We start from the raw sequence: 21085 nt of genomic DNA on the forward strand, positions 1-21085 counted from the left end.
ATGTGCCCGGGGCGCCTGGGTGCCTCAGTCGTTAAGTGTCTGCCTTCGGTTCAGGTCATGATCCCAGGGCCCTGGGATCAAGCCCCGCATCGGGCTCCCTGCTCAGTGGGAAGCCTGCTTCTCCCTCTCCCACTCCCCCTGCTTGTATTTGCTCTCTCACTATCTATTTCTCTCTCTCAAAATAAATAAATAAAATCTTAAAAAAATAAATAAAAAATAAAATGATATGTGCCCACCCTATAGTTATGGCCACTGGCTAAGTTCTATCTTTATTGTGTCTAGTTACACACTGTGATTTTCCAAATTCTATTTATGGCCCAATTCCTTTTTGTCTTCATTACTGTCTTGTCTTACTTATGATATGATCCCTGCCATTGTTTATGACATATGGTATTAGTTTATTGTAAGTTTGAAAATTAGTGATCCGTGGGCCATGTTCAAAGTATGTATGTATTGTTCCTAATGCAAAATATTTTAAACATCAGTACTCTTTTTTGTCTCAGTAAATTTTTGTAAATCTTACCTATAAATCTAGTATATCTTCTATCTTATTTTCAGTGACTTGTACTATATTTCATAACATATTAAAGTGCACAGATATTCAAAGGCAAAAATGATTTAACTAATTCAGCATTTCCTACACAATAATTTAATTCATTCATCCATTTAAAAATATTTATTCATTGCTTACCATCTGAGGCAGTAGAAATACATAAAAATGCACTAAGAAGGCAAACATAGACTCTACCCTTCTGGTGCTTACATTCTGAAAAGGTACATAGTCATTAATTATTTAAGTACTCAGTTCCTTATAATATTTTTAATAATGGTTGTAAAGAAGAAAGAGAATAAGGAAGTCATGTAACAGTGACCTAGGCTCGTTTTTGGTTTGGGTTGAGAGAGAAATCAACGAAGCTCCTTGAAGCAATGTTCACTTGAGCTTGGAAGGGTAAATAGAGGATCTTCAGATTAATAAGGGATAGAAGAATCACAGTAAGGAGCATCTCGTGTATGTGCAAAGGCCCTGATGTGGGAAAAAGCAAGTTCCAATCAAGGAACTGAATGGAGGCCAGGATAACGGGAAAAGGGAAAGTATGTAGAAATCTTGGTTGAAGGAGAGAGGGTCTGAGGCAGATTGTGAGGCAGGGAGGACATAAACAACACAAAGCAACTGAAGGATTTTATGCAGGAAACTTACATGTTATATCAGATTTTCATCTTCCTTTGCTTACTCTAGCTGCTTTGAGAAGGGGAATTTCATGTCTGTTTCCATGACAAACTAATTATCAATACAAAGTCCCTCCTGGGAGCTCCCAGGGTCCCGGGATCGAGGCCCACATCGGGCTCTCTGCTCAGTGGGAAGCCTGCTTCTCCCTCTCCCACTCCCCCTGCTTGTGTTCCCTCTCTCACTGTGTATCTCTCCCTGTCAAATAAATAAATAAAATCTTTAAAAAAATAAATAAAAAATAAAATGATATCTGCCCACCCCCATAGTTAGGCCACCAGAGATAGACACTGGCCAAGTTCTATCTTCATCGTGTCTAGTTACACACTGTGAAATTCCAAATTCTGTTTATGGCCCAATTCCTTTTTGTCTTAATTACTGTCAGGGGAGCTTCAGGGGAGCAAATTGCCTGATAACTTATTTAATTTTAAGATGTGTCTGAGCTTATGAGAAAGAAAGAGACTTTCTCCAACGCTGAAAATAATAAATGCAAAAATACAAATAAATACAAATCTGTAAGAGAAAATCAAACCCAAAACCCCATTTCGCCTTAAAGACATAGGCCAATCCCTAGGAGTCCTGAAGTTGACTTCTGGAGGTTTATGGTCAGTTTATCCAAGCAGGGTAGGAAATTATTGGAATTCCCTTTATAAAGCTAGGACACTTTAAGGGTGAAGTAGAAAAAAAAAATGCTACTCAGGGATACATTTGAGGCATAGTCATCTCTCTTGGCTTTGGATCTGGGGATTCAGAAAGAAAATTCTCCCCCTGAGAGTCACTAAGATACCCAAGTATGTGACTGACGTTCATACTGGCAGGTTTTTCGAGGGGCTCTGTCCAGGGCTCATCCGCAATGTGGGCTGTGGACTGTGGTTAGTCTAGAGAAGGATATGTTGTGTAGTTGGGATCTACTTTCCAAGAATGCAGGGCACTGTGATCTAGGAAAATCAAAAAGTTAGGGCCAAGTGCAGACACCTGTGAGTTTTGTCTGTAAGTGTGGCTTGGGACCTGGGGAGTGTTTCAATAGATTCCTTTCACTACCTAAAAAACTCAGATTGAAATTTAGGTTGTATTTCTCCCATTGCCTACTAGAAGCATTCACACCTCCTCTCTGGAAAATCACACTCAAACCTTAGGCAGAAAAATGTTACTTCAGGCAACATTACATGGAACTTAAGATCATAATGAAAAAAATTGTTATAAAACCTGGAGAAATGAGGCACCTGAGAGAGAGTCAGCAAAAACCATAAGCTGAAGAATCAGAAAAATAAGTACTGCAGATTTTGGAAATATCAGATGCAAAGTAAAAAATATCTATGCTTCTTATATTTAAAAAAGTGAAACATAAAAGAAATGAAGAAGCAAGGCCTTCAATGCAAGCAAATAAATAAAATTTGCCCAATCTATTAAAAAAGTCTCCACAAAAAGGATTAGTAAAACTAATATATGCAATGTTGAAAACTTAAAATCATTCTTTTAAAATAATTAAAAAAAAGATGCCCATGTCTACTTAACTATATTCAACATTTTACTGGAGGTATTAGCCTGCACAATAAGAAAAGAAAAAGACATACAAATCTACAGTGCTTGGAAAGGAAGAAGCAAAACCGTTATTTGCAAATAATGTGCTTGTCATTATAGTAAACCCAAATGAATCTACAGATAAAATATTTGAATTATAAGAAGAGTTTAGAAAGTTTGTTAAATATAAAATCAGTACAAAAATCAATTGCCATTTCTATTACCAAAAACCAGAAAATGAAACTCAAAAATGCCACTTACAATAGCATAACAAAAATGAAAGATTGTAAAAATAAACATAATAAAAGGTATGTGAGACCTTTAGTTAAAAAAAATTTATAGTGTATTATTTTTTTCAGAGGTACAGTTCTGTGATTCAACAGTCTTACACAATTCACAGCACTCACCATAGCAAATAATACATTATATGTTAAAAAAACAAAAAAAAGAAGAAGATAGCAGGTGGAGAAGAATGAAGGGGGGAAATTGGAGGGGGAGACGAACCATGAAAGACTATCATCTCTGAGAAACAAACTGAGGGTTCTAGAGGGGAGGGGGGTGGGGAGATGGGTTAGCCTGGTGATGGGTATTAAAGAGGGGCACATTCTGCGTGGAGCACTGGGTGTTATGCATAAACAATGAATCATGGAACACTACATCAAAAACCAATGATGTAATGTATGGTGATTAACATAACATAATAAAAAATAAATGAAAAAAATTTATATAACTTTACTGACACATTTAAAAAATACTGTTTTGCAGTAGACAAACCCAATATAGTAAAATTGTCAATTTTTCTCAAATTGATCTATAGATTTGATAAAATTGCAAAGTAAACTTCCATTAGTGTATTTCAAAGAACTTGACAAGCTTATTCTAGATTTATGGAGTAGAAAAGAGCTAAGAAAATTCAAGACAGTGATGAAGAATGATCGGGTAAGATTTTTAATATTAATTAAAATAGTATTGGCACAGAATCGATCAAAGGGACAGAGAAACAGAAACAGACTCCAACATGGAAACCTGAGGTGGCCAGTAATGAAAATCAGTAAGAAAATTTTAAAATATTCAAAAAATAATGTTGGAACAATTTTTTTTTATTTGAAGTGTAGTTGACATACTATATTAGTTTCAGGTGTACAATATAGCAATTCAAAATTTATACACATAACAAAGCAATCACCACAATAAATCTAGGTACCATCTATCACCATACAAAATTGTTTGAATATTATTAACTATATTCTCTATGCTATACATTGCATCCCTGTGTCTTATTTATTTTATAACTGGAATTTTGTACCTTTTAATCTCCTTACCATATTTCACCCCTTTTCCTACCTCCCACCCTCTGGGAACCACCAGATTGTTCCCTATTATCGATGAGTCTGTTTCTGTTTTGTTTGTTTCATTTTTAAAATTCCATATATAAGTGAAATCATATGGTATTAATAACAACTTTGTTATAAAATTTCATAAATTAGTAACTATTATTTATATGGAAGAAAAAATAAAACATATTCCTAATATTATTTGCAAAACAATCTCAGCTTAATCAGACAAACATAAAAAGGTATTTTTTTAAACTTTTAGAATACAGTATAGAATAATTTTGTTCAAGTTTGACTATTATAGGATTTACTAAACAACACCCAAAAGGCATGAAGAACACAAAGGGAAATATTGAAAAAATCGACTATAATAAAATTATGAATGTCAGCTCGTTAAAGTACAGTATTTAAAGAATATAAAGAAAATCCATTTAATGGGAGAAGGCATTTGCAACATATTAACTGACATATTATTTCCTCTTAGCAACAAATCCATCCTTTGTTGCCCTGCTTTCTGATACTGGAGGTGGACCCTAGAAACATTTCTTCTTTGCAGCTGGAACAAGATTAAGCTTTGTTGTCTATGGCACTGGAGGGACACTACGGGAGGGAGTGGCTTCTTTTCTTGGTTCTAGTGTGTTTTTCTCTTCCTGCTCTTGCAGTACTTGACTGATATGCAGGACACTCATTTACACTCACCTGCAAATGAATTTCAGTGGTTCCACAGAGGGTAGTTTCTCAGAGAGTTTTAGTGGTACCTTTAAAAGCAGCTTTTCAGTGGTTCACACCAACACTGTACCTGGATGTTTCCTCCCTCCCAGCCCTATCTGGCAGCATCTCAAAAAATTTCTCGACAATTTGGTGCACTAAAGCTACCGTTCCAACAAAGTCTGAATCTCAGCCTTGGTAGGGGGTGGGGAACATCTTCTAAACATGTTTCTTCTTTAGGTACTTCTTTTTTTTTTTTTTTTTTAAGATTTTATTCATTTGTTTGACAGAGAGAGAGCACAAGCAGGGGGAACGGCAGGCAGAGGGAGAAGCAGGCTCCCTGCTCAGCAGGGATCCCAATGCGGGACTGGATCCCAAGACTTTGGGATCATGACCTGAGCCTAAGACAGATGCTTAACCCAGGCGTCCCTTCTTTAGGTACTTCTTTAGGTACTCTGTCTTATCCCTAGAAGTAGTGGCTGCTTCTAAAATCCCCCATTCTGGAATTCTTTAGCATTCTCTTTATTCATTAGTAGTTCATCTCCTGTTGTTATTTAATAATTCTCTGTATTAAATTAACTCTATTCAATTTATTGTGTTATCTCTATCTCCTGACTGAATCCTGACTGAGACAAAGATCAAACCTCCTTTTGTGATGAGTGTCCTACAACATTTTTTCAAGAACTACCTGAACTATCTCCACTTCTGTATTCATTTATATTCTAATTCCCTCTAATCAAAAGCTAACCTAGAATTTTGTTTGAGTAGTATTTGTTTTCTTTTACTTTTAAGTGATCAAGTTTTGCACCTTTCACACAAAGACTATGACGATTTGTCCTGACCTTCGGTGGCAGGTAAAGTACTTTTGAAGAGTCATTCAGGAAGGCAGAATCCACAGTTTTCACTCAATATGCTTTTAGATCAGAAAGCTTCATGTTCTCTTTGAAGAGTGAAAATAAATAGTAAAAGATAAATTTTAAAAAGCCAATATGTTTTGACAAATGATATATTCCTGTGCCATGAAGAATAAATGACTTCAATAACCATAAATGAATGTTGCTGGAATCACAGTATTTTTTTCCAAATCAGACTTTATTCTATGAGATAAGTAAACTACTCGTCATCCATTGATTTTTGCCTTCATTTGCCCAGTGTTTCTACTCATTGAAAATGAAAGGTCCCCCTCCTTTCTTTTACCTACATGATTAATGGCACATGCTAATCAAGTGTCTCTTTCTACATAGTTCATTGCAAATGTGAGGAATATTGTCAGCAACTAAATGAACCTTTTGGAGTTGACTGATTTCTCCCACCTTTCATGATTTTACCCAGGATCTGAGAGGCTTTTTTTTTTTTTTAAGGAAAAGAAGAAAACTGTCTCCAAGATTCTGGTTTCTGATCCCTCCTAAAGTAAAAAATACACAATTGAAATAAAGCTGTTTCCGGAATATACCTGATAAAAACTTTTGCCTTTGTAAGGCCTTATCAAAATACATTTAAAAAGCAATTTAATTGTTTCTTTTATTATTGTTACTCCACTTTCTGATTGAGCCAAATGTGAACAAGCTGTATTTTATCCAACCAACTCTTGTTCTAAACTTATATCATTCAAATAACAGAAGAACTGGTTCCATGGCAGCCCAGTATTTAGAAAAACCTGGATCTTCAAGACTAGAGAATCTGAATCTTGTGCTTGCCCTACAACTTTGGACCAGTTAGGTTAGCCTGTTGGGCCTCAGCAACTCCAACTGTAAAATGGTGATAATAATATCGAAATTAGAATTATTGGATGGACAGAATTAGGTGATATAAGTAAACTACAGAGTTCAATTCTAATCACAAAATAGGTAACTTCCCTTCTCTACCATAGCCCCAGCATTCACAGAACCACAATCTGAAAATTGCTCCAAAACAGCATAGAAAGGCCCAGGCCTAGGCAAGGTCCATCCAGGGAAGGTTCACCAGTGTGAGATTTTAACCATGCCCTGCCCTGCTGTCCATCAATATTGGTGGCAAATTACTGATGACCTTGTATCTGTGAGCTCTGACATAAGGGATTGATGAAATGGATGAAAATATAGATCACTTCTAAATCTAACATATTTCCCTAGTATTACTGGAGTACAATAAACTTTGGGAGAAACATAGGTTGATGAATTTTCTAACACTGAGGATACTCATGTAACCATCACAAAGACCAGGAACAAACATTGTGAAAACCACCAGTGCTCCATGTAGAACATGCCCTCTTTAAGACCAATCACCAGGCTAACCCATCCCCCATCCCCCTCCCCTATAGAACCCTCAGTTTGTTTCTCAGAGTCCATCGTCTCTCATTGTTTGTCTCCTGCTCTGAATACCCCCCTCTTCATTCTTCCCCTCCTGCTATCTACTTTTATTTTCTTAACATATATTGCATTATTTGTTTCAGAGGTACAGATCTGTCATTCAACAGTCTTGCACAATTCACAGCACTGACCATAGAACCTACCCTCCCCAGTGTCTATCACCCAGCCACCCCATCCCTCCCACCCCCCACACTCCAGCAACCCTCAGTTTGTTTCCTGAGATTAGGAATTCCTCATATCAGTGAGGTCATATGATACATGTCTTTCTCTGATTGACTCATTTCACTCAGCATAACACCCTCCAGTTCTATCCACGTCGTTGCAAATGGCAAGATCTCATTCCTTTTGATGGCTGCATAATATTCCATTGTGTATATATACCACCTCTTCTTTATCCATTCATCTGTCGATGGACATCTTGGCTCTTTCCACAGTTTGGCTATTGTGGACATTGCTGCTATAAACATCGGAGTGCACGTACCCCTTCGGATCCCTACATTTGTATCTTTGGGGTAAATAGCCAGTAGTGCGATTGCTAGATCGTATGGTAGCTCTATTTTCAAATTTTTGAGGAACCTCCAAACTGTTTTCCAGAGTGGTTGCACCAGGTTGCATTCCCACCAACAGTGGAGGAGGGTTCCCCTTTCTCCGCATCCCGACCAACATCTGTCGTTCCCTGACTTGTTAATTTTAGCCATTCTGACTGGTGTGAGGTGGTATCTCATTGAGGTTTTGATTTGGATTTCCCTGATGCCGAGTGATGTTGAGCACTTTTTCATGTGTCTGTTGGCCATTTGGATGTCTTCTTTGGAAAAATGTCTGTTCATGTCTTCTGCCCATTTCTTGATTGGATCATTTGTTCTCTGGGTGTTGAGTTTCATAAGTTCTTTATAGATTTTGAATACTAGCCCTTTATCTGATATGTCATTTGCAAATATCTTCTCCCATTCTGTCGGTTGTCTTTTGGTTTTGTCTTTTGCTGTGCCAAAGCTTTTTATCTTGATGAAGTCCCAACAGTTCATTTTTGTCCTTGCTTCCCTTGCCTTTGGCGATGTTTCTAGGAAGAAGTTGCTGTGGCTGAGGTCAAAGAGGTTGCTGCCTGTGTTCTTCTTTAGGATTTTGATGGACTCCTGTCTCACATTTAGGTCTTTTAACCATTTTGAGTCTATTTTTGTGTGTGCCATAAGGAAATGGTCCAGTTTCATTCTTCTGCATGTGGCTGTCCCGGTTTCCCAACACCATTTGTTGAAGAGACTGTCTTTTTTCCGTCAGACATTCTTTCCTGCTTTGTCAAAGATGAGTTGACCATAGAGTGGAGGGTCCATTTCTGGGCTCTCCTTTCTGTTCCATTGATCTTTATGTCTGTTTTTGTGCCAGTACCACACTGTCTTGATGATGACAGCTTTGTAAGAGCTTGAAGTCCAGAATTGTGATGCCGCCAGGTTTGCTTTTCTTTTTCAACATTCCTCTGGCTATTTGGGGTCTTTTCTGGTTCCATACAAATTTTAGGATTAATTGCCCATTTCTTTGAAAAAAAATGGATGGTATTTTGCTGGGGATTGCACTGAATGTGTAGATTGCTCTAGGTAGCATTGACATCTTCACAATGTTTGTTCTTCCAATCCATGAGCATGGAACGTTTTTCCATTTCTTTATGTCTTCCTCAGTTTCTTTCATGAGTATTTTATAGTTTTCTGAGTACAGATCCTTTGCCTCTTTGGTTAGATTTATTCCTAGGTATCTTATGGTTTTGGGTGCAATTGTAAATGGGATCGACTCCTTAATTTCTCTTTCTTCTGTCTTGTTGTTGGTGTATAGGAATGCCACTGGTTTCTGTGCATTGATTTTATATCCTGCCACTTTAATGAATTCCTGTATGAGTTCTAGCAGTTTTGGGGTGGAGTCTTTTGGGTTTTCCACATAAAGTATCATATCATCTGCAAAGAGTGAGAGTTTGACTTCCTCCTTGCCGATTTGGATGCCTTTGATTTCTTTTTGTTGTCTGATTGCTATGGTAGGACTTCTAATATTTTGTTGAAAAGCAGTGGTGATAGTGGACATCCTTGCCGCATTCCTGACCTTAGGGGAAAAGCTCTCCGTTTTGCCCCATTGAGAATGATATTCACTGTAGGCTTTTCATAGATGGCTTTTCTGATCTTGAGGTGTGTACCCTCTATCTTTATACACTGAAGAGTTTTGATCACGAAAGGATGCTGTACTTTGTCAATTGTTTTTTCTGCATCTATTGAGAGGATCATATGATTCTCGTTCTTTCTTTTGTTAATGTATTGTATCACGTTGATTGATTTCCAGATGTTGAACCAAAATTGCAGCCCAAGAATAAATCCCACTTGGACATGGTGAATAATCCTTTTAATGTACTGTTGGATCATATTGGCTAGTATTTTGGTGAGAATTTTTGTATCCATGTTCATCAAGGATATTGGTCTGTAGTTCTCCTTTTAGATGGGGTCTTTGTCTGGTTTGGGGATCAAGGTAATGGTGGCCTCATAAAACGAGTTTGGAAGTTTCCTTCCATTTTTATTTTTTGGAACAGTTTCAGGAGAATAGGTATTAATTCTTCTTTAAATGTTTGATAGAATTCCCCTGGGAAGCCATCTGGCCCTGGGCTTTTGTTTCTTGGGAGATTTTTGATGCCTGCTTCAATTTCCTTAGTGGTTATAGGTCTGTTCAGGTTTTCTATTTCTTCCTAGTTCAGTTTTGGTAGTTGATACATCTCTAGGAATGCATCCGTTTCTTCTAGGTTATCTAATTTGCTGGCATATTGTTGCTCATAATATGTTCTTATAATTGTTTGTATTTCTTTGGTGGTGGTTGTGATCTCTCCTCTTTCATTCATGATTTTGTTGATTTGGGTCATTTCTCTTTTCTTTTTGATAAGTCTGGCCAGGGGTTTGTCAATCTTGTTAAATCTTTCAAAGAACCAGTTCCTAGTTTCGTTGATCTGTTCTAATGTTCTTTTGGTTTCTATTTCATTGATTTCTGCTCTGATCTTTATTATTTCTCTTCTCCTGCTGGGTTAGGCTTTATTTGCTGTTTTTTCTCTAGCTCCTTTAGGTGTAGGGTTACATTGTGTATTTGAGACATTTCTTGTTTCTTGAGAAAGGCTTGTATTGCTGTATACTTCCTCTTAGGACTGCCCATGCTGTATCCCAAAGATTTTGAACAGTTGTGTTTTCATTTTCATTGGTTTCCATGAATTTTTTTAATTCTTCTTTAATTTCCTGGTTGACCCATTCATTCTTTAGTAAGATGCTCTTTAACCTCCATGTATTTGAGTTCTTTCTGACTTTCCTCTTGTGTTTGAGTTTTAGTTTCAAAGCATTGTGGTCTGAAAATATGCAGGGAATAATCCCAATCTTTTGGTACCAGTTGAGACCTGATTGGTGACCTAGGATGTGATCTATTCTGGAGAATGTTCCATGGACACTAGAGAAGAATGTGTATTCCGTTGCTTTGGGATGGATTGTTCTGAATATGTCTTTGAAGTCCATTTGGTCCAGTGTGTCATTTAATGTCTTTATTTCCTTGTTGATCTTTTGCTTAGATGATCTGTCCATTTCAGTCAGGGGGGTGTTAAAGTCCCCCACTATTATTGTATTATTGTCGATGTGTTTCTTTGCTTTGTAATTAATTGCCTTATATAATTGGCTGCTCCCATGTTAGGGGCATAGATATTTACAATTGTTAGATCTTCTTGTTGGATAGACCCTTTAAGTAGGATATAGTGTCCTTCCTCATCTCTTATTACAGTCTTTGGTTTAAAATCTAATTTTCTGATAGAAGGATTGCCACCCCAGCTTTCTTTTGGTGTCCATTAGCATGGTAAATGGTTTTCCACTCCCTCACTTTCAATCTGGGGGTGTCTTTGGGTTTAAAATTAGTCTCTTGCAGACAGCATGTCGATGGGTCTTGTTTTTTTAATCCAATCTGATAGCCTGTGTCTTTTGATTGGGACATTTAGCCCATTTACATTCAGGGTAACTATTGAAAGATATGAATTTAGTGCTATTGTATTGCCTATAAGGTGACTGTTACTGAATATTGTCTGTGTTCCTTTCTGGTCTACGTTGCTTTTAAGCTCTCTCTTTGCTTAGAGGACCCCTTTCAAGATTTCTTGTAGGGCTCGTTCCATGTTTGGAAATTTCTTTAGTTTTTGTTTGTCCTGGAAGCTTTTTATCTCTCCTTCTATTTTCAGTGACAGCCTAGCTGCATATAGTATTCTTGGCTGCATATTTTTCTCGTTTAGTGCTCTGAATATATCATGCCAGTCCTTTCTGGACTGCCAGGTCTCTCTGGATAGGTCTGCTGCCAATGTAATGTTTCTACCATTGTAGGTTACATATCTCTTCTCCCGAGCTGCTTTCAGGATTTTCTCTGTCTCTGAGACTTGTGAGTTTTACTATTAGATGTTGGGGTGTTGACCTATTTCTATTGATTTTGAGAGGGGTTCCCTGTGCCTCCTGGATTTTGATGCCTGTTTCCTTCCCCACATTAGGGAAGTTCTCTGCTATGATTTGCTCCAATATACCTTCTGCCCCTCTCTCTCTTTCTTCTTCTGTGATCCCAATTATTCTAATGTTGTTTCATCTTATGGTATCACTTATCTCTCGAATTCTGCCCTCGTGATCCAGTGGTTGTTTATCTCTCTTTCTCTCAGCTTCTTTATTTTCCATCATTTGGCCTTCTCTAGCACTGATTCTCTCTTCTGCCTCATTTATCCTAGCAGTTAGTGCCCCCATTTTTTATTGCACCTCATTAATAGCCTTTTTGATTTCGACTTGGTTAGATTTTAGTTCTTTTATTTCTCCAGAAAGGGTTTCTCTAAAAACTTCCATGCTTTTTTCAAGCCCAGCTAGTATCCTTAAAATCATGATTCTGAACTCTAGGTCTGACATTGTACTAATGTCCGTATTGAGTAGGTCCCTGGCAGTCGGTACTACCTCTTGTTCTTTTTGTTGAGATGATTTTTTTCTGTCTTGTCATTTTGTCCAGACAAGAACAGATGAATGAGAGAACAACATGCTCTCTGGTACTTTTGTTCCCTGCAAGTTTTTGGTACAGCTTTGGAGGACGAGTTTGAAAATGATGGTCTCCCAATCTCCACCCCCGAGGAGCTGAGAACTTGGGGCCCCGCTCCTCAGTGAGCCCCCAGAGAGAAGCAGTCAGTCACTCCCATCTCCCTGGTCTCCAGCCACGGTCTGTGCTCACCCAGCCTGTGACCGAGTGTTTCTCTCTCTGGCACACGACTGCGAGTGACATCTCCAAACCAGCACATCCCTGCAGTGTGCTCCTGTGCCGCTCCTCCTGAGGGAGGAAGGGGAGTCTTCCCAGATCTGCCACTTGTTGGGTCCTTGCTGGAGGAGCAGGGGCCCGACAGGGCCACGGATCACAGTTTATGGCAACCCCGATCTGAAAGCCTGCTCCTCGGCTACGTCTCTGCAGCTGGCTTCCCCACTTTGATACCTGGGAGCTCTGCTGTACTCAGGCACTCCTGGTCTTTCTGTGACCCTGAGAGTCCTGAGACCACACTGTTCCGTGAGGGTTCCACCCCCCGCTTAGCCACTGGAGCGACGTCCCTCAGCAGAGCCGACTTCTAAAAGTTCTGATTTTGTGCTCCACAGCTCTATCACTTGCCAGAAGTGGCCAACAGAGGCCCCCTCACTGCCGTCTATCCTCCTGAATATCACCTCGGATTCACTTCTCCGCACGTCCTACTTTCCAGAAAGTGGTCGCTTTTCTGTTCAGAGAGTTGTTGCTATTCTTTTCTTCGATCTCCTGTTGAGTTCGTAGGTGTTCAGAATGGTTTGATCCCTATCCAGCTGAATTCCTGAGACCAGACAAAATCCAGGTCTCCCACTCCTCCACCATCTTGCTCCGCCCCCCGCCCCCACAGTCTATCCTGGATTTTTAATGTCAGACATTAGTTTTGAGAATATGTTGAATTTTTAAGTCACTTTTCTATTGTTTAATCATTGATAATCTTTATTCAACAAATATCTGTTTTGTAGCTCTTAATAGCCCAAGAAGTATACTGGCTTTATGATAGTGGTGAAATAAAACTTAGTCCCTGCCCTCACTGGAGCTTATTATTTAGGAAGAGCTAGACAATAATAAAAAATAATAATAAATTAAAAAACAATTTAAAAATAACTAAGAATATGCACTGTATAATAAATCCAAATTTATTTCCTAGGAGAAAGATACCTGCAAATTACTAGTGACTTACAGTTTTTCAGCAGTTAATTTTGTTTCCCACAAAAGACTTTGCATTGAGGAATCATCTCTCCGAATTCTATTCAGGATTCTGTACTGAACTTAAACGCTTCATGAACAATCAAGATGGGATTTTAATAAAATCATAAAGAGAAGGGATGGAAATGTAGGAGTAGCTCATGTTTCTCTCAGCCATGATATCCGTTAGGGTCTGTAGGTACTAGCTCCATCAGAAATTGATAAGCTTAGAAAATGGCAGGTTAAACAAAGGTGTTTTATTTTAAATAAATATGAGATTTCTTGCAGCCTTTAATATGTTAATGTTATTCCTGATTATCCAAGGGATTATAATATGTGTCATTTCCTAAACATATTGAATCACAGAACAACTTTTCATCATGAACCGTCTTACTGAACAAGTTGCTAGAAGGAAGATAATGTCACATGATGGTTAGGAAAGGGTTTTGGCATCTGACAGTTCCACATTCAAATATCTCACATGGGGCAAGGGAGTTGACATCTCTGAGCTATCATAATCTTGTCTGTAAAATAGAATTAATTATATATACTACATAGAATGGTTATCAAAATCAAATTAGATAACATATTTGTATATTCCTTCCTGCAAAGGAAACACATTTGTGTGTGTATGTGTGTGTATCTGTGTGTGTGTAAAAATAAACAGATAACCAACACATGGTATGAAGATAGAACCTCCATTATATGCAAAGAAACCTGGTTTAACCCAGTAATCAACAAAACTGTCTGCATGATGTAATTTGAGAAGCACAGGACCAAGCTGTAGGTTTCCCTCCCCTATTTTATTTATTTTATTTCAAACCTCTCTCTCCCTTGGTTCTCTTGTCCTCACCCCAAGATGTGTCCTCTGTGACACTATTCCTCTTCCAACGATGCCCTGGTCTTTCATTCTTAACTGGAAATTTAAGTGCTTATTATCAATAAAATATTTACTGAGACTCTTAAAGAACGGCTCTAACTCAAATATATATTTAATTTAAAAGACAATGCTTGAAGGTACAAAGAATATTAAAGATCCAACATAATGAAGCTCTAATGAAGAAAAGATAGGAAGTCATTTTGGGGATTTAGAGGTCTTTTTATCTTCCCCATAGTTCTACTGGCTAGGATTACAAAATAGGCTTCTGCAAATGTGCAATTCTTATTTACCCTAGGACAGTTCAAGAATGCAGGTGAGAGCAGAAATCCACTTTGTCCCCAACACTTACTTTTTACTAGTAGATATGTTCGTTTTTACCATCCTTGCTCTTACACCCTCACCCATCGTTCAAATCGCAGAACTCTCAAGAGGGTGAGTATATCCAGTTTCAGCACAGCATCCCTGACAGGTAAGCACCACCTAATCTAAACATTAACTTTCTTCTCTGTTTTGAGCAAGGTATTTATTTAAAATGTCATACCCTCATAAAAAATCTAATTTTTATGAGAAACAATGTTTTTTCCAAAATGACAGCATATCCTTAAATAGGCTCAAATTATATCAGTCTTGTAGACTTTATGAATTTTAAATTACATGATAAGATAAAATACAATGTATAGACATTTCTATGTGTTTGGTTTTCTTTTTTTTTCTAGTTTAATATTCTTCTATTATGATTGCATGATAGCATCAAATGTTGAAATGTTACTTATTGGAAATGGCAGATAATCACAAGGAAAGCTGTAGGAGTTGGCAAAATTCCTGAATAAGAATAATAATGCTTGCTATTTATAAAGCACTTTTCTTCTCAAAAACTCAAATAGTTTTAATGGTGTTATTCTACTCTATATATGTCTCTATTTGTAGTAAGTAGGGGGCAATACTACCTATTCATTTGTTGAATTAGGCTATAGAAGGGAGACCAGTTCAGTGCCCTGAAATTCAAGGGTGAATAATACATGATATTAGAATTCAGGTATCTGAATTGACTCTCACCCTTTTGCTAGGTTGAATGTGCCTCATTTCATTCATTGACAGTTAAACTTTAACTCTATTACTGCATCTAGAGATGGTATATTAACCAAAAAGGGTGTTATCACTTTAATGCCACATATAATATTGTAATTACAGAACACAATTTTGCTTTTCAAAGAATTTTTTTTTTCTTAAGTCTTCAGGCTAGAGAGACAATAAAACACTGGTGTAAAAATACCATGTGTTTCTTTTCTGAAAAAGAAACTTGCATGACATACTTGTGTGACAAATAAAGGAAGGGAGCCTCTTTTGATGGTAAAAATAAGTGAGTGACATTCATTATTTCAAAGGAAACCATATGGAATTATTCTAAAAAAGTGGAATCTTTTTAGATTTTAGATTCAATCTTCTATTGAAAATGGAAGAATATTTAGAAGTTTTTATTCTGCGACATTGTGACATATTTAGTATAGTTATCAGTGGGGCACTGGTATCTGTTTAACAACAGTCTCCTGGGGGAGAAAAAGCAGTGATTAGTAACATTTGTTAATTTCTGTGTTGCAAAGATTCCCATTATGGCCAATTTCATGTTGTCAAGGAGTCACTGAAAAAGAATTGAAAGATACATAGGCCAGCATCATTGGACATCTGTACATTATTGGATGTTGTATGCCATACCATATTTTTGTTACTATTTGTAATGGCCACCACAATGCACTTAGAAGACCTTCAGCTACAGAGATGGGAGTTGTCCAACAGCTATGCTCCAGAACCATCACATTTGTGCACAGGACATACCTCTTACAATGGCTCCCATCCAATGGCAGGGTGGCAGGAATGCTAAGGCAGGCCCATTCCTAGATTTGAAATGCCTGTGACCACAAACTTTGGCTCAAATACTTCATAATGGCTTTGCCAAACCTTTCTAAGACTCCTTGGCAGTCTGAGACACTTCTGCCTTATCCCGTTTCCTCTATCCCTCATTCAAGGACAGACCAGCATTGAGTTCTACCACTCTCCCAGCCTTTCCCATTTTCTCTCACAGGTATTTCCCCTAATAGAATACTTGCGTGCTTAAGTCCATTTTATTGTCTCTGTCTTAAAGGACCGGGACTAACATTGCATTTCAGGAGTATCACTATGTAGCAGGAACTATTGTTCCCTCATCCATATCACTTGAGCCAATTAGAGGCTATCTGCAGCTATAATGGAAACTTCTCATCGAGTACCTACAACTTCCTTTTAATTTAATTTAATTTTATTTTATTATGTCATGTTAGTCACCATACAATACATAATTAGATTTTGATGTAGTAATCCACAATTCATTTTTTCCTATAACACCCAATGCTCCATGCAGTACAGGCCCTTCTTAATAACCATCACTGAGCTAACCCATCCCCCACCCCCTTCCCTCTAAAACCCTCAGTTTGTTTCTCAGAGTCTATAGTCTCTCATGGTTCGTCTCCCCCTCCGATTCCCCCCCCCTTTCATTTTTCCCTTCCTCCTCCTATTGTCCTCCATGCTATTCCTTATGTGCCACAAATAAGTGAAACCATATGAAAATTGACTCTCTCTGCTTAACTTATTTCACTTAGCATAATCTCCTCCAGTCCCATCCATGTTGATGTAAAAGTTGGATATTCATCCTTTCTGATGGCTGAGTAATATTCCATTGTATATATGGACCACATCTTCTTTATCCATTCGTCTGTTGGAGGGCATCCAGCTCATTCCACAGTTTGGCTATTGCGGACATTGCTGCTATGAACATTGGGGTGCATATGGCCCTTCTTTTCACTATATCTGTGTCTTTGGGTTAAATACCCAGTAGCGCAATTGCTGGGTCATAGGGTAGCTCTATTTTTAATTTTTTGAGGCACCTCCACAATGTTTTCCAAAGTGGCTGTACCAACTTGCATTCCCACCAATAGTGTAAGAGGGTTCCCCTTTCTCCACAACCTCTCCAACACTTGTTGTTTCTTGCCTTGTCAATTTTTGCCATTCTAACTGGTGGTATCTCAATGTGGTTTTGATTTGAATTTCCCTAATGGCTAATGATGATGAACAGTTTTTCATGTGTCTATTAACCATTTGTATGTCTTCTTTGGAGAAATATCTGCTCAAATGTCTGTTCATGTCTTCTGCCCATTTTTTGACTTGATTATTTGTTTCTTGGGTGTTGAGTTGGAGAAGATCTTTATAGATCTTGGAAATCAGTGCTTTGTCTGTAGTGTCATTTGCAAATATCTTCTCCCATTCTGTGGGTTGCCTCTTTGTTTTGTTGACTATTTCCTTTGCTGTGCAGAGCTTTTTATCTTTATGAAGTCCCAAAAGTTCATTTTCGTTTTTGTTTTCCTTGCCTTTGAAGACGTGTCTTGAAAGAAGTTGCTGTGGCCAATGTCGAAGAGGTTACTGCCTATGTTCTCCTCCAGGATTTTGATGGATTCCTGTCTCACATTGAGGTCTTTCATCCATTTTGAGTTTATTTTTGTGTATGGTCTTAGAGAATGGTCGAGTTTCATTGTTCTGTATATAGCTGTCCAATTTTTCCCAGCACCATTTATTGAAGAGACTGTATTTTTTCCATTGCATATTTTTTCCTGCTTTGTGGAAGATTATTTGACCACAGAGTTGAGGGTCCATATCTGGGCTCGGTATTCTGTTCCATTGGTCTATATGTCTGTTTTTGTGCCAGTACCATGCTCTTGGTGATCACTGCTTTGTAATATAGCTTGAAGTCAGGCAATGTGATGCCCCTAGCTTTGTTTTTCTTGTTCAACATTTCCTTGGCAATTCAGGGTCTTTCTGATTCCATATACATTTTAGGATTGTTTGTCCCAGCACTCTGAAAAATGTCATTGGAATTTTGATCAGGATGGCGTTGAAGGTATAGATTGCTCTGGGCAGCATAGACATTTTAACAATGTTTATTCTTCCAATCCATGAGCATGGAATGTTTTTCCATCTTTTTGTGTCTTCTTCAATTTCTTTCATGCGTGTTCTGTAGTTCCTAGAGTATAGATCCTTTACCTCTTTGGTTAGGTTTATTCTGAGGTATCTTATGGTTTTTGGTGCTATTGTAAATGGAATCGTTTCTCTAATTTCTCTTTCTATGGTTGCATTGTTAGTGTATAAGAAAGCAATTGATTTCTGTGCATTGATTTTTGTATCCTGCCACATTACTGAATTGCTGTATGAGTTCTAATAATTTTGGGGTGGGGTCTTTTGGGTTTTCCACATAAAGTATCATGTAATCTGCAAAAAGAGAGAGTTGGACTTCTTCTTTACCAATTTGAATACATTTTATTTTTTGTTGTTCTTGTGTGATTGCTGTTGCTAGGACTTCTAGTACTATGTTGACCAATAGTGGCGAGAGTGGGCATCCTTGTCATGTTCCTGATCTTAAGGGAAAGGCTCTCAGCTTTTCCCCACTGAGAATGATATTCGCTGTTGGTTTTTCATAGATGGATTTTATGAACTTGAGGAATGTTCCCTCTATCCCTATACTCTGAAGAGTTTCAATCAGGAAGGATGCTGTATTTTGTCAAATGCTTTTTCTGCATCAATTGAGAGGACCATATGGTTCTTCTCTCTCCCCTTATTAATGTGTTCTCTCACAGTGATTGATTTGAGAATGTTCAACCACCCTTGCATCCCGGGGATAAATCCCACTTGGTCGTGGTGGATGATCCTTTAAAAGTATTGTTGGATCCTATTAGCTAGGATTCTGTTGAGAATTTTGGCATCCATATTCATCAGGGATATCAGTGTGAAATTCTTCTTTTTGATGGGGTCTTTGCCCGGTTTGAGGATTAAGGTAATGTTGGCCTCATAGAATGAGTCTGGAAGCTTTCTTTCTATTTTTTTGAAACAGCTTCAGGAGAATAGGTATTATTTCTTCTTTGAATGTTTGGTAGAATTCTCTAGGGAATCCATCAGGCCCTGGACTCTTTTTTTGGGGGAGGTTTTTGATCACTGCTTCAATCTTGTTACTGGTTATGGGCCTATTCAGGTTGTCAATTTCTTCCTGTTTCAGTCTTGGCAGTTTATATGTTTCTAGGAAGGCTTCCATTTCTTCCAGTTTGCTTAATTTATTGGCATATAGTTTTGATAATAATTTCTAATAAGTGTTTCTATTTCCTTGGTGTTAGTCGTGCTCTCTCCCATTTCATTCATAATTTTATTAATTTGGGTCTTTTCTCTTTTCTTTTGCATAAGTCTGGCCAGTGGTTTATTGATCTTATTAATTCTTTAAAAGAACCAGCTTCTAGTTTCATTGATCTGATCTACGTGTTTCTGGTTTCTAATTCATAGATCTCTGCTCTAATCTTTATTTCTCTTCTAATGTGTGGCTTAGGAATCGTTTGTTGCTTTTTCTCTAGTTCTTTAAGGTGAATTCAGGATTTTTCTGTTTTATTTGCGTGAGGCATGGATGGCTATGTATTTCCCCCTTAGAACCAGCTTTGAAGTATCCCATAGGTTTTGGACCTATGTGTTTCCGTTCTCATTGGTTTTCATGAATAGTTTAAGTTCTTCTTTGATTTCTTGGTTGACCCAAACATTCTTGAGCAGAGTGGTCTTTAGCTTCCAAGTGTTTGAATTTGTTCCACATTTTTTCTTATGATTGAGTTCCAGTTTTAAAGCATTATGGTCTGAGAATATGCAGGGAAAAATCTCAGTCTTTTGGTATCAGTTGAGACCTGATTTGTGACCTAGTATGTGGTGTATTCTGGGGAAAGTTCCGTGTGCACTCGAGAAGAATGAGTATTTTGTTGTTTTAGGGTGGAATGTTCTGTATATATCTATGAGGTTCATCTGGTCCAGTGTGTCATTCAAAGCTCTTGTTCCTTTGTTGATTTTCTGCTTAGATGATCTGTCTATTGCTGAGAGTGGAGTATTGAGTTCTCCTACAATTAACTTATTATTATCAATATGACTCTTTATTTTGGTTAACAGTTGTTTTGTGTAGATGGCTGCTCCCATGTTTGGGGCATAGACATTTACAATTGTTAGATCTTCTTGTTGGATAGACCCTTTAAGAATGATATAGTGTCCTTCTGGGTCTCTAACTACAATCTTAGGTTAAAATCTAATTTGTCTGATATAAGAATTGCTACCCCAGCTTTCTTTTGAGGTCCACTGGCATGGAACATGGATCTCTATCCCTTTACTTTCAGTCTGAATGTATCTTTAGGTTCAAGATGAGTCTCTTGTAGACAGCATATGGATGGGTCCTGTCTTTTTATCCAATGTGCACCCTTGTGCCATTTTATGGAAGCATTTAGGCCTTTCATGTTGAGAGTGATTACCAAAAGGTATGATTTTATTATCATCACATTGCCTGTGAAGCCCTTGTTTCTATAGATTGTCTCTGTAAATTTCTATTCTATATCGATCTTGGGGTCTTTGTCCTTTTATAGAACCCCTTCATATTTCTTGCAAGGCCAGCTTAGTGGTCACATATTCTTTCAGTTTCTGCCTGTCTTGGAAGAGGACCTGCATCTCTCCATCCATTCTAACTGACAGCCTTGCCAGCCAAAGTATTTTTGGCTGCATGTTCTTCTCATTTAGTACCCTGAATATGTCTTTCCAGCCCTTTCTGGCCTGCCGGGTCTCTGTTGATAGCTCTGATGTTATTCTGATGTTCCTCCCTCTGTACATAAGGAATCTCTTCCCCTTAACTGCCCTTAAGATGGCTTCCTTGGCAAGATGGTGGAGGAGTAGGAGACTTGGATTTCATCTGGTCACAGGAATTCAGCTGAATAGGGATCAAACC

This window comes from Eumetopias jubatus, unplaced genomic scaffold, assembly GCF_037043125.1.
Source record: "Eumetopias jubatus isolate StellerSeaLion01/CBP00866 unplaced genomic scaffold, mEumJub1_p1.0 scaffold_1, whole genome shotgun sequence".
Taxonomy (NCBI): Eukaryota; Metazoa; Chordata; class Mammalia; order Carnivora; family Otariidae; genus Eumetopias; species Eumetopias jubatus.